Source organism: Phyllostomus hastatus, unplaced genomic scaffold, assembly GCF_019186645.2.
Source record: "Phyllostomus hastatus isolate PE091 unplaced genomic scaffold, TTU_PhHast_1.1 phas_contig_34, whole genome shotgun sequence".
Lineage (NCBI taxonomy): Eukaryota > Metazoa > Chordata > Mammalia > Chiroptera > Phyllostomidae > Phyllostomus > Phyllostomus hastatus.
The window spans coordinates 45,479,208-45,494,289 of NW_025333857.1; the positions used below are offsets into that span (position 1 = coordinate 45,479,208).

Here is a 15,082-nt window from a genome sequence, read left to right on the forward strand (position 1 = left end):
ATGCTCCAGAGGTGACCGGTGACTACACACTGATGTTTCGCTCCCTCTTTGTCTCTCCCTTCCCCTCTCTCTAAAAATAAAATCTAAAAAAGAAAAAGAAAAAGAAAAAGAAAAAGGCCCTGGACTGTATGGCTCAGGTGGTTGGAACATCGTCCTGTAAACCAAAGGGTTGTGGGTTTGATTCCTGGTCAGGGCACATGCCTTGGTTGCTGGTTTGATCCCCGGTAGGGGCCCAAATGAGAGGGAACTGGTCAATGTTTCTCACATCAATATTTCTCTCCCTATCTCTCCTTTCCCCCCTCTCTAAAATCAATGAGCATATCCTCAGGTGAAAATGGAAAATGAATGAAGGAAGGCAGGAGAAGTTGGAACAAGAATACCAGGCAGAGAGGACTGAGAAAAAATTATACAAAGGAGATGGGGGCTGGGGACAACCACCCCCATCCTGTAATATAAATCCTTAAAGCAAACTCCCTGCCTAACTTGTACCATTGCTGATGTGTACCACAGGCATTTTAAACTAAATGCGTTCAAAAGAAAGCATCTTCCACCTCCCCAAATTGCTCATTTCATCTTATGCCACAATCTACCTAGTCACCTAAGCCTGGAATTTATCCTAGACTTCCCTTTCTCCCTCGTTCCATCACCGAACCCAGACCTGCCAAGTCTGTCTCCAAAGTATTCTTACAGTTGGCTCCTCCTCTCCATCCTCGCTCACTACCTCTCCTTTGGATAACTGCAAATATTTTTGGTGCTTCCAGACAAGCCCACCATCAAAACTCTTCTCCACACTATAATGAGTCCTCTTCATAAAAATGGGAATCCTCCTATGTCACCTAAAAAAATGTCCAACTGTTCCCCTTTATCTAAGTCCAAGCTCCTTAGCATGGCACCAGAATTCTTGTCAATCTCACCCTGGCCGGGTGGCTCAGTTGGGTTGGAGCATCGTCCCATACACCAAAAAATCGGGCTGAGGGTCCGATTCCCAGTCAGGGCACATACCTAGGTTGCAGGTTCCATTCTCAGTTGGTGCCCATACAGGAGGCAACTGATCAATGCTTCTCTCTTACATGGATGTTTCCCTCTCTTTTTTCTCTCTCCTTTCCTTGCTCTCTAAAAAAAATCAATAAGGATATCCTCAGGTGAAAAAGATTCCCCTCAATCTTACCTTTCCCTATCTCTTTAACTTCACATTCTGCCAAGGACCTTATGCTCTAGAAATAGCTGTTTATTAATTATTATTCAAACAAAAAATCTTCAATGAAATGTATGCTCTGTTTCATGCTCACACTGTTCACAATGCCAGAAATGCTTTCTCCTACTCTTTTCTCAACCTGGCCAACACGTATTCATCTGTCATGATTCAGGTCAGACATGTCCTCTTTGAGTATTCCCTCAATGTCCAGGCTCATTAAGTTCCTCTCTTGTAGGCTCCCAGGATAGCTTTCTACCTACAGCTTAGACCATATCATGTTGACTTGAAATCTTGCCTCGCTTCCCTATTAAGCTAATAAGGCCCTCCCAATTCTAAAAGCAGACGATTTATCTACCATATTTTGCTGTGTATACTGGGCACATTTTTTGCCCAAATTTTCGAGGGAAAAATAAGGGTGCCCATTATACATGGGTAGTACTAATTCTATATCTATATAAAAATTTTTTAATTCTTTTATTTATGCATAGGCATTAAAAGTATAACTCCATAGAAAGCAATAAACGATATCTGTATGCAAAATAATACCCTGGAATATGATAACCAGTTTTGTTTCTAAATATAATAAAAACTGAATAAAAAAATTAAAACAGAATTCCTCCCCCCCCCAAAAGTCTGGGCCAAAAATGTGGGTGCACATTATATATAGCAAAATACAGTATTTGGTTCTTTAATCCTGCCTTGACAATGCAAAGCTACATAGTAAGCACATGCAGTAGTCACCTTTCAGGAAGTCTGCCCAGTGATGTTAGGGACCCCTCGCATCCCTGCACTAAGTGTGGGGCCCTGTAGCTATGATCTCCGGATCACAGCACTGTCCAGGGTGGCCCCCTGGCTCAGGGAGAACCAGTCAAGGCTAGATTAGACTACATCATTCAAATTCTCTCAGAAATGTGGAGCTAGCTGGTGGCAGTAGACTGTGTGAGTGGCCATTTTCTACCAAAGCCATTCCACAGAAAAAAGAAAACAGAAGAGAAGAAGTATGGTCACCCTCAGTTCCTTAGTGGTTTTCTAATTCCTAGTTGTTTCCTTCTGAGATACAGGGATACTTCCTGCTCTTGAAGCTTGTGAACTAGACCTTCCAAAAAAAAGATTCTTACCCTTTAAATAACTTCTAACAAATGTTTAATGAAGCAAAATTAATTGTCCCCTTACACCTTTGTGTTGTGTGGGACAACGTATCTATAATATGTTAGCTGCTAGATCAGCTAGATCCCAGTTTGGGAATTACAATAACCTGGGGGGGAGTTTGTACCGAGCTTATGCACTTGCTCTCTCCTTTTCTAATCTTAGGCCCTGGCATAGATCTAAATTAGAATATGGATTTTCTGAAGAGCTCCTTATCTGCTGAAGTTTGAGAAGCACTGATGTGAAGAGAATTGTCTTTGTACACTGAGGGCAATGAATTTGATAAGACACAAGAGTAAAGTGACCTGTAACCTGCAAAGATCTGAGTTTCTCCTGTGGAATTTGAGGGCTGGCTAAAACTTTTAAGAATTATTTTAGTCAATTCCTTTGCCATTCTCTCCACTTTTGCCATCCAGAAAATGTGAGGAAAAAAGGTTTCATCTATTAATGTCTAAGAGACTATAAAGCCCAACCTCTGCAGTTTTGGAGCTGGAGAAGATCTAGCTTTGAATTCCAAACTGGTTACCTGTTAGCTACGTGATCTTAGGCAAGTCACTTAACCTTTCTGAATCTTGTGATCTATAAAACTTGACTGATATTATTTATCCCATAGGGTTACTGAGAGATAAAATAAAATATAAGGTGTCTAGCACAGGGCTCAGCACAGAATAGGTGCTTAACAAGTGATAGCTAATAGTCTACTATTCTCACGTTTGTTTAGTTTTGCATGGTATAAGAAAACCTTCTACACTGGATGGAAAATATTTGATAGAAGGGCAACAGGAAAACTGGTAATAGTTGGGTGTGCAGAGGGCCTAGGAAACCAAGAGTTTACATCCAATCTCACCTTAACCTTGCATAGGAATGACAAAGCACCATGTGAAGGATAGAGCCCTTTTCTTTCTTTCTTTCTTTTTTTTTTTTAAGATTTTATTTACTTTTAGAGAGGGAAGGGAGGGAGAAAGAGAGAGAGAGAAACATCAATGTGCGGTTGCTGGGGGTCATGGCCTGCAACCCAGGCATGTACCCTGACTGGGAATCGAACCTGCAACACTTTGGCTTGCAGCCCGCACTCAATCCACTGAGCTATGCCAGCCAGGGCCCGCCCTTTTCTTTCTTCAAAGGAAGGGGCAGTGATGTGGAGGATATGCCACAGAGTATCTCCCCAAGCTCTCTGACAAGGGGCCAAGGCTTCATGCAGCTCCTGTAACACTTCCTAGAATGGGGCTATTCCACATTAACCCACTGGGATCCCTGCAAGAACCTTGCTGAATGTCAAGGTAAACTTAAGGCTTAATGACTCCCTGCAGTTTACATTCCAGAACAGAGGTGGGGGTGGGGGGAAGAAAGCAAAGCCCTTACAATGAGGAAGACTAGCAAGTACATCTCTGCATGCATGAGTATGTATGAAGACACATGCAAATGTGTGTACACAGAAAGATCAAGGTGGCTTAATAACATGGAAGGGCTCACAAAGTTTCTAAAACTCAAGAGTGTTTTAGATGGAGCCTAATGGAGAAAGGAAAGCAAATCCACATAGGTCACACAGACATCAAGATAAACTATACTGAGTCAGACAGTAAAAAGCAAGTGAGCAGCCTAAGTGTACTGAAAGTTGGGGAAAGAAAATACAACTGAAATCAAAAGGACTCCATTTCCTATTCCAAACCCCGAAGATGGAGAGGAGCAAAGCAGAGAGCAAAGACCAAGAACATAACAGAAAATGGCCAAACAATACATATCAAAAATTTTAAAATGTGTAAACTCTTCAACTTCAATGTTAGGAATTTATGCTAAGGAAATAATAACAGGTGAACAGTTTTAATTACAGTCAGTAATTTTAAACTAGTGAAACACCAAAGGAGATTAGGTAATGCTTTAGTCTTACTTCCTGAGCATTATAGCACAAATACTTAAGGACAATATGGTTGTGTATTTACCCGCTAAAAAACAAGATCTCTCTGTAAGTGCTATTCTGAGCTCCAAAAAACTTGTGTGACCAAGAAGGGACACTCCTTTAGCTGTATATCTTATAACTGTATTTTCAAGCCCCTACTTCCCCAGAGAAGAAGTGCAATACAAAACTGTGTTCAATTTTTATCAGTAAACAAGACAAGAAATGAATGGTAACTGGTCAGGGCCGCTTTCACCATTGCTTTAGGCTAAGAAAAACAGGTTTATCTAGCTGAAGTAACCTTTTTTGAAAATGAAAGTTCATTGATAATACTTTATCAACAATAACAGAAATAAAAAAATGCAAGAAAGATGATTCAGAATCCTCTCTTTTTTCAAATGTTTTCATTTGTCAAGTTTCTGTTTAGTACTTGATCACATGCATGTATAATTATTATGTACTATAATCAGCAGAGATAAATGTGTGGTCGCCTCTTGCGTGCCTCACAGAGGGGACCTGGCCTGCAACTCAGACACGTGCCCTGACTGGGAATTGAACCAACGACCTTTTGCTTCACAGGCCCGTGTTCAATCCGCTGAGCTACACCAGCCAGGTCTAGAATTTTATCTCATTACATTCAATATATCAAATACTTTGCATGTTATTAGTCTTCACAATTATGTTAATATCTGTATATCATGTACATTTGATTTATCATAAATTAACTCAAGTATTTGATTTTTAGCATTTACAAATAGCTTCCAATAATTATCTTGTTAAAAAAGATTTTTCCCTTTGGATAAATTCCTAGTCTGAAAATATCAAGTCAAAAGGTATAATATTTTTAGGCTCTCCATTCAACAAATAATACATACTAGGCTTTTGAAGCATAATGCCAAATTACTCTCAAAAGTGCTTTAGTGACAATATATATATTGTTCCACCATGTTGTTATTAGAACTGGTTTTTACTTTATGTTTAATTTGTACAGTTGAGTCTGCAGAAGGAAAATATGGCAAAGTATTTGGCTTTTTTCTATATTTCTTTTATAGTGAAATTAAATATAATTTCCTATAATTTACAAATGGTACTTCCTCTTTTTAAAAAAAAATCTTAATTTATGATTTTTAGAGAAAGAGAACGAAACACTGACTTATTGTTCCACTTATTCATGCCTTCACTGGTTGACCCCTGTATGTGCCCCAACTGGGGATTGAACCTGCAACTCTGGGGCATCTGGATGACATTCCAACCAACTGAGCTATTCAGCAGGGGCATAAATTGTACTTCCTCTTATAGCAATGATATCCAAATAAATTATTTTTAAATGTCTAAGCTATTTGAGATGTGAATAACAAACAAAAAGCAGTCATTTATAAGGTAGAGAAATAATGCTCTCTTCTTAAGTGTACCCGAATTTGGCCAGAAATACACCTAGAACCTAGAAACATCAAACCATCGCTACATTTCCTCCTTCTCCTTCACCACCACCATTAATTATATCAACAATTTACTAAGCACATGTTCTAGGCACTGTGCTAACATCTCACTAATTCTCCTCATGACTTTGCTCCTCTCTCCATTTATTTTAAGGGTGAGAGAAGGTTTAGAATATATCTGGCTTATGCGAGGGCGTAAAACTAGTAAGAAATGAGACACAGGCTCAACCTATGAATACAAATATACAATACAAAATGACAATCAAATCTTAATCAAATTTGTTGGTGTAAGCCCAGTTATTTCTATTCATTCATTCATTCATTCATTCATTTAGAGGGGAAGAGTAGAAGGACTGAGAGAAAACACCTATGTGTGAGAGAAGCATCTATTAGTTGCCTTTCACACCCCCCCGCACTGGGCACCTGGCCTGCAACCCAGGCATGTGCCCTGAACAGGAATTGAACCAGCAACCTTTCCATTTATGGGATGACACCCAACACAGTGAGCCACACCAGTGAGGGCAGTGCATATTTCTGATATATGTTTACATATTACTTTTCTAGAAAAGTGACCAAAAACTTACAAACTGAAGGCCTAAGCCAAGATATGACCTAAAAAAAAATAATGGGGAAATCTCTTGCTTTGTTATTGAGACTAGGAACAGGCAAATTAAAAAAAAAAATCATTTGTCAAGCCTTCTTCAAAGTTCAGAAATAAGATTTAATTATACCCTAATGGCTACCGAATGGATATTTACTAAAATGCCTACAAAGAAATGCTTCCAGGTTTATCAAATCATATACTCCAACCTGTATCTTGAGTGTTATTTAGAAAATACAAGGATTCAAATAACTGGTCTATATTTAACAAGGTGGCAAAATTACAGCTCTATAGCATAAAGTCTAAGCCAATGATTCATATAAAATAGCCTGGGAGCTTGTTTAAAAAGCCAATTCCACACTGGCTGGTGTGGCCCAGTGGACTGAGTGTTGGCTTGTGAACCGAAAAGCAGCCGGTTCAATTCCCAGTCAGGGCACATGCCTGGGTTGTAAGCCAGTCCCCAGTTGGGGCAAGTGAGAAGCAACCAATCGATGTATCTCTCACACAATGATGTTTCTCCCCCCCCACTTCCTCTCTCTCTCTCTAAAAAAAAAACAAAAAACAACAAAAAAAAGCCAATTCCTAGGTTTCACTGAAGGAAATCCTGAATTGGCATGGAGTGGGGACCAGGAAACTGCATTTTAAACACATACCACAAGTGACTGTTATGCAGGTGGTTCCCGGGTCATGCATGGAAAACACAGGCCTACATGACCAGAAATCAAACATGTATCAATTTAAAAAAAGGTACACTGGCAAAAGAAGCCATGCGTAGCTCATGGAATTTTTTAATTCCTTTGGCAAGGCCTGGGGGTGGGGAAGACAGGTGTCTACAGAAAGGTTTCCAAGGAAAGCAGGAACCAACTAACTAAACTCTTACTAACTTTCCCCAGGTAGTTGGCCTGCCTGGCACCTGCAGCAAAGCTCTGCTTTCTGCAACCCACACTTCCTTATCCTCCAAAGCTACAGGGCTGTAGGAATAGGCCCTAAATTCACCAGGGCCATGCTGCCAAGCATGTGACTCAACTCTCCAAATGAGAAAGGTGATTAACAAGATTATTCATTATTAAAGACTAGACATGAACCAAAGAAAAAAGAAAAAAAAATTACCCAAGGGAGATTTAGTTAGCCTTGCCACCCAACTCCTCAGCAACTGAGCCAGTCTCTTTCTCTGTAGTTGTGCTCTGCATCAGCCAAATGGGTCTATTTAGAGTTCCTCAATATTCTCCTTATGTTCCTGACTCTGCTATGGAATGGACACCCCTGTTTCCTTTCCATCAGTTGAAGCCCCTTCCTCCTCTAGGAAATCATCTCTAGACACCCTAACCTTAATAATGACTTCCTCCTATAGGAGCGCTCCTGGTTGGAACTACTAATGAGGTATCTACATTGTAACAAACTTTGCATGTAGTTATGTATCATGTCCCATCTAAGCTAAGCAAAGGTCAGGACTCAAGAATTATACAAGGTGTGGTTGTATGCTTTTTAAAGGAAAAACTGGTACCTCAGATTGCTGGAACATTAATCAGGAATGAAGATTTCCACCCTTCCCCTAACATAGTATTTTATATTAAGAGAATTTTAATATAGTATAAAGTAGAAAGTGTACAAGAATATTTAAGATATTCTTGGAACTTCAAAGATATTTCACAGTTGCTCAGTACTGTCTACTCACTAAGTAGTCCTCTGACTTTTGGGGGTATTTCAGTGAAAAAATTTGAGGAGTACTTCATAAACTATAAAGAATTCTGATACAGAATTCTGATAAAGAAAAATTGGGGCCCAAACTTAATTTGGCACCTATCATTATAAAATCTCAGGTATATCACTTTTTTCCTTTGTGTCTGTTTCCTCAACTATAAAATAAGAAATGGAGGTCAGTGGTTAGGATTCCAGTTATCTTTACAGTTCCTCCCAGCTCTGTCTGGGATTTGTGTGTGTGCATGTATTTTTTTTTTTTTGTGGGACAGGCCCCACACAAGGTAATGTCTTGCTATACACAGAAGATTCAGTTAATGTTCAATAAATGTTTATGGATTTAATAAAGGTGAACACAAACTACCAAGTTGTCCCACTACATTCCAGCCAATGAAATGTAGAAACATTACTCCAATTCCTTTCACATTTAATAAATGTCCTGATGAGAACACCCCCACCTAACGTGTGAGAGGGACTGGTGACCTCCACAGATACAAAGACAAATAAGGTCATTCAAGTAGAATCAGCAGCCAGATTAAGAAGCCAAAGGTTGTAGCCCAACCATAATCCTGGATTGAACCCAGTTGCCAATTTTGATTCAGTTTCTCACTTTTATCTCCTAGACCAAGAAACAAACACATGAATAGTCCCCTACTTAAGGGTCAGGCAGAAAAGCCGTACTCCTATCACCAGGAAAAACTCGTATTTGTCTAACTCTCATGTTGAACCAGACCTAGCCATTGCTCCCATTCCAATGGAAAAAATGTCCATGTCAGCTTGAGAAGAAGACAAGACCTCTTACTCTGACTGTAATGTCCATCAAGGATACAGCTGGGAAAAAAACCTTGAGCACAGGAGTCAATGTTCCTCCTCTGTTCACTCTCCAATGTTCCAAGCTTCAAAAAGACTAAACCTGAAACAGACTCTGATCACTTAAGAGAAAAACTGCCCACCTCAACCTCTGCATGGTTGTCAACTGGGGGCATTAATGTTTGAAAGTGCATGCATGGTGCCTATGTGTATATGTGCCTGTGCCTGACTGTCACAATAACAGAGGGTGCAGGTGAGGGAATGGGAGTATTGCTGGCATCTACAAAGCAGAAGCCAGGAATGTGAAATACCCAACAATATGAAGTGAAGTTCCAGACAAGGAAGAAACCACCAAAATACCACCATTCTTGTTGAGAAAAGCTGCCATAAGTAAGTTCTTGAATCCCTCCATATGACTATTGCTCAGTCCTTAATATCCTTATAACTAATTTCCTCACACACAGAGAGTGACCTAAAGTCTGTAACACCCTACAAGAAACAGGATTTCTGGGGCTCACGGTTGTCCCAGTCCAAGCAAGGCCTTCCCAGGATGAAGACAAGTCAGAAAGGAGCAGCCAACACTAGCACATTCACATATGAGAGGCATAAACTTACTCCTATTGCTGCTTTTCCTTAAAGCCTTATGACATCAATTAACTTTGTGTAGAACATTAGAATTTATGAAGCATTTCCACAATGATTTTCAATCTAGAAACACTTTGGCACACGTGCCCCAGCAGAATGAATTTGCCAACATAACAATTCTATCACTTCCACAGCTAAAAATTTTCCTCTTGAAAGAATAAAATATTCTGAAAATAAGATAAAGACCAACTCTGGGATAAATATGAACATTTCTTATTAGACAGAGGAGAACTACATGCCATTTAAAAAATGGCTAAATAGCATGTTACTATCCTAATTACAAATCATAGAAAGATCATATAGATAAGCATACTGTTAACCTGAGCTGCACATCTGGCAGAGCCCAGGGAATTCTGCAAGCATTTTATGGAATTTTCTAAGAGGCTGTAATCCCTTTGGGAAAATAAAATAGTAAAACAAGGGGGAATGAATAAAAAATTTGGTCAGACCAAAGCTCCCGTACTTCACCGTGTTTTGATTCCTTGTGTCTCAAATTGAGTTTCATATTCTGCATATTGAGTTTCATGTTCAGGAATCTGAACATGTAAACTCAGGGATATATTATAGCTATTCTCTCAACCCTAATATCTTCCATTCTAGCCCACCCCCAAAATTAGGCTCCTCAAAGTTCCTCCTCCTCTCATTTGGCAGCAAATTGCAGCCTAAACTCATTTGCATCATTAAGATCCACCCAGTCTATTTGTAAAGTCAGCAGTATACCTCTGGGAGATGGTGAGAAAGAGAAAAACAGCCCTGACATCCAGCCTGGTACTATCAGCTCACCCCTATTCATGTCTTGGTGAAAATAATTTCACAAGAAATTTTCCTATGAGGTCCTGGCTAGAGCTCAGTTGTTAGAGGAAGGTCCTGATACGCCAAGGTTGCAAATTTGATCCCTGGTCAGGGCACATACAAGAATCAACCAATGAGTACATAAATAAGTGGAACAGCAAACACATGTTTCTCTCTCTCCTTCTAAAATCAACAAATTAAAAAAATTTTAAAAAGATTTTATTTATTTATTTTTAGAGAGGATAAGGGAGAGGGAAAGAAAGGGAGAGAAACATTGATGTGTGGCTGCCTCTCACTCACCTTCAACTGGGGATCTGGCCCACAACGCAGGCATGTGCCCTGACTGGGAATCAGGCTGGCACTCAATCCACTGAGCCACACCAGCCAGGGCCAGTAAATAAAAATTTATTTTAAAAAATAAATAAATTTTCATACTACACTGTCCATGCCAGGGACATGGGCAGTGTAGTGACTGCAGTGGGAAGAGGATATAAGGGAACTACATGGTAAGGGGAAAAATTCAAAAAAGAAAGTAAAAAAAAAATCTTCCTGTGAAATTCTCATTTCCTAAAGTGTTCCCCCAAATCATCTTTGTAAAACCTTTCTAACATTCTCTTACTGAGAGGTCCCATGGTTCCCTATGGTGTAGGTTCTCTATAGTGGCAATAAGCAACTGCATCTAAGTCTCTGGTATCTGGTAGTCTTTGGCTAGAGGACATCAATAAATGGTAAATAAAATTCATGTCTAAAATTAAACACCTCAAACTTACATACATTGTTACTATGCCTATCAACATCTTTATGGTCAAACCATCCCCCTCACAGAATATCCACCCCTTTGAATTGGTTTTGGTACTCCCCTGGTTTTCCTCTGACTTCCTAGCTCCCCCTGTATGTAGCAGTTCTCCCTGCCCCATAAACACAGGTGTTTTCCGAGGTTCTGTTCTTAGCCTCTCTTTCAATATCAATGGTTCTTAGTCATTTTTGGCTCATAGTATTTCCTTTGAAAATCTAGTGAGAACTGTGGACTGCTTTCCAGACCACCTTTGCCGTACTGTGCCCAGAAAATACATACATAATGAAAAGTTTCCAATTTTAGGGAAGGATTATGAAACTCTTACCTTCTCTCCCAGGTAATATAACAATAACACCTTATACGTTTATCATTCCCAAACCACTAACTTCAATCTTTACCCATCTCCCAAACTTCAACTAAATGAAAGCACAAAACTAAATTCATTTTCTCTTCAAATCTGCTCAATTCTCACCCTGCCGTCTTCCCAGTTAACCAAGTTGAAGACAATCAGTATCAGTTCTGACTTACTGTTCTGAGTCAATTAAATATGAGCATGTCATTATCTACAGATTGTATCTCTAAGATGTCACACCTGGCCCCTCTTTACCCTCCCCCAATTACTGCCCTGGTTTTGCTGCTCATTACCTCTCATCCATACCACAGCACTAGTATCATACAACTTCTCTCCCTAAAAACATTACTCCAATGATGTCACTGTTGCTTAAAAAATGATGTCCTTGGGACTCTCCATTCCCCACAGGGTAAAATCTTAGCTTGACATTCAAGGGCTTCCACAATTTGATCTTAATGGACATTTCCAACCTTAATTTCACAAGTCTCTTCTAGACACACAAAGCTCTTGTCACACCAGATTCTCAACATTCCTTAAAGTACTCTCCCTCCTGGGAGCACACCCACACCCTTTCCTTCCCCTTCTTCCTCCCCACAGTTGTGCATTTCCTCAACTCTAAGGGACCCCATGAGACTTGCAACCAGGGAAGCAAAGGGCAGCTTGTCCTGGGCTAACTCCCTGAACCTGTCTTGAAGGCCCCCCTTTTCTCTTCTCAGTGAACCAAAACAGCCCTGCCTAGGCTCATTTCTTTCCTAAAACATTTCCAGAGAGCCAAAGCACCCCCTATACACTCTTGTTTCTTCTATCCTAAGCCCTTGTTTTACTATCTTCAGCTTTAATAAACGTACTCTTAAAAAAAATCCTCATAAATGGTTGACACTTTCTCCCCTAAATATACAGACTTCCAGTTTTGCTTCAGAAGAAAAAAAAAATCTATTAATGCTAGACCCAAATTGCTACATGACAACAGCTGGCTGGAGCCAAGAATTCCTCCTCTGGTTCTTTGCAGTCTCCACTACTTCTCACCATTTTGTGCCTGACGAACTTCTCTTACTCAGTTTAGCTTTTCTGGCTTTGTACACAATCTAGTTTGTAACCCTAAACCAGGAAAATATACCTACCCATCCTGGTTCTCAGATCCATGTTCTAATTAAGGTTATACTACCTTTTTTTCTTTAAATACTTTAGTAAAAATATGACCGTACTAATGTTATTAAAGACTAAAACATAGGCCAGTCATCTTTGTTGTTATTCCTGTGCTTACTGGCCTTCCAGTTTAAGTGTCAGCCCGCAGCACAGGGCAATTCCCACCCCAGGAAATAAGCTACAGCAAAGTTTACAAAATGTCTCTGCAGCTTTTATCACAAAGGATGATCCATTAACTCAACAGAGATGTCAGTATTAGAGCCCCAAGCTAGTTTACTTGGAAATGACCTGGCTATTTAGCATTTGGGGTTTGTTGTTGTTGTGTTTTTAAGATTTTATTTATTTATTTTTAGAGAGAGAGGAGAGGAGGAAGAGAGAAAGAGAAACATTGATCAGCCACCTCCCACACGTGCCCCAACCAGGAATTGAACCTGTGACCCTTTACCCTGAGGTATAAAGCCCAACTTAACTTACTCTGGAGAATCCAACATGAACTTCTCCTCCCTAAAATTGTTTAAATAATTTTTCTTTCTTTCAAACTGAGCTAAGTCCCAGGGAATGCCAAGAGCATTGGAAAAGACTTTGGATTCACTATCACTAGTGCTATTTTTAAGTAAGATATTGTGCACTTAAATTATTCCCAAAATGTCCACAACCACCTTCTCAGCACTCGATATTAACACTCCCATTTTATTTATTTATGCATTTATTTACTGCCCCCTCCCCTCCCCCAGCAACACCCACCAGGGACCTGACCCACAACCCAGGCTTGTGTCCTGACTAGGAATCAAACTGGGAACCCTTTGGCTCACAGGCTGACACTCAATCCACTGAGCCACACCAGCCAGGGCATGGCTCCCATTTTAGAGATAGGAAAACAAAGGCACAGCTAAGGGGATCATTTGCTAAATATCACAAAGTTCAGAGAAGAACAGTGTTCTTGAGATCCTGCTTTGCTTCTGGAAGCTAAGCAAAAAAATAAATAAAAACAAACAAATAAAATAAAAGCATTAACTATAAAAAGAAAATAGGCCGCTGCTTAAGGTCATGAGGACAAAGACAGACAGAAAGGGGTAGGTATTAACAATAGGTTAAATTATTACTTAATATGATTCTCACCTTCAAAATAATAAATGCCAGAAGCAGGAGACTATGATGATTACTTCAATTTACAATTCAGCAACATTTGTTGAGCAAAACACTGTAATGGTATGTGTGGGAAGTGGAATGAACTCCAAATAAGGCTCTTTCTAACTCCAAGTGACAATGATGACAGTTCTCTTAAACTGGGAGTGGCAGCCTCAGAGACTAGAAGAATGAAGTTTTGTAAAGGTCTGCCACCACTACTTAGTTTTGTAAGGTTTCTACTATGACAAAAAGCCTTCAACAAAAGAGGAAATGAAAGCTTGGCCCCAACCACCATGGTATTATTTCCTTCCTTAAAACTCACGTTTAGCTCTGACCACTGTGACTCCATTGGGCATCATCCTGCATAGCAAAAAGCTGCCAGTTCAATTCTGTCAGGGCACGTGCATGTGCGTGGGTTGCAGGTTCAGTCCTTGGATGGGGCGCATATGAGAGGCAACCAATTGATGTTTCTCTTCCTCTTTCCCCTCCCTTCTCTCTCTCTAAAAATAAATAATATCTAACCCCCCCCTCACACAACACAAACTCATGTTTAAATCATTGCCTGTGTCCTTTATAACCATACACTTCTTCTAGTACTTAAGACTTTCTTGATCTACAGCAACCATCTCTTTTGATCCAAGATATGTTTCTGTCCAGGGTAAATTTACCCAGCCATTATGACATTACTTTTCTATTCACATAGAGTGAGGTGAAAATGGAGAGCAAGTGGGCCTCATCTACTCTTTTCTAACACTTCATTCAGGATCAATTCCCACCTCCAGGCTTTGCCCCTTTCCATTTGCTCTTCCTCTGACATCGTGCTGTTTGTACCCTTCTGTTCCAATTATGTCCATCATATCCAATCATAGGTTGATTTATTTTATTCACGCCTATAATTGTGTTGGTTATATAGCTTACTGATCAATTTTCCCCTCTATTCACTAATTGTCCTCTAAGTCATTCTATGTAAAAATACTCCCCTACTTAATTTTTCTCTCTTCTGAATCCTTTTCGAGGACGCTACTTTGCAAAGAGCAAACAGTTACATCCTGAAAAATACCCCGGACACATATTCCCTGTCCATTCTTATCAGAAATACGTACATCTTTAAATTCTATTCCCTAAAAGTGAATGTATGTCAAGTACCATTTTAAATACTTCTGCATATGCCTTTAGGTTAGCGGCTAACACCTAGGTTTTCACTAATCATGTATTCTGAATAATGCTCAGTCTTTCCTCTCAGCTCTTTTTCTTACATCTTTCCTTTGAGGCCTCTGACTCAAAAAGCAACACAGAAAAAAACATGAAGCCAAAAAACTCTAGAAGCAGTGGCACATCCATATGGCAAGAGGCCTACAAAAACACACTTCTCAAAAGATTTATCTGAAATGTAGAAGTGGAAAAAGGAGCAGAAAAAGAGAGGAAGAACTCACTAAGAGA

The 15,082-nt window shown here is 39.7% G+C and overlaps 1 protein-coding gene across 2 annotated transcripts in view; it reads right to left on the reverse strand.

Annotated features, from left to right (window-relative positions):
• DCAF12 (DDB1 and CUL4 associated factor 12) overlaps positions 1-15,082 on the reverse strand; it is a 32,238-nt gene that overhangs the window by 15,103 nt on the left and 2,053 nt on the right. The window lies entirely within an intron of this gene.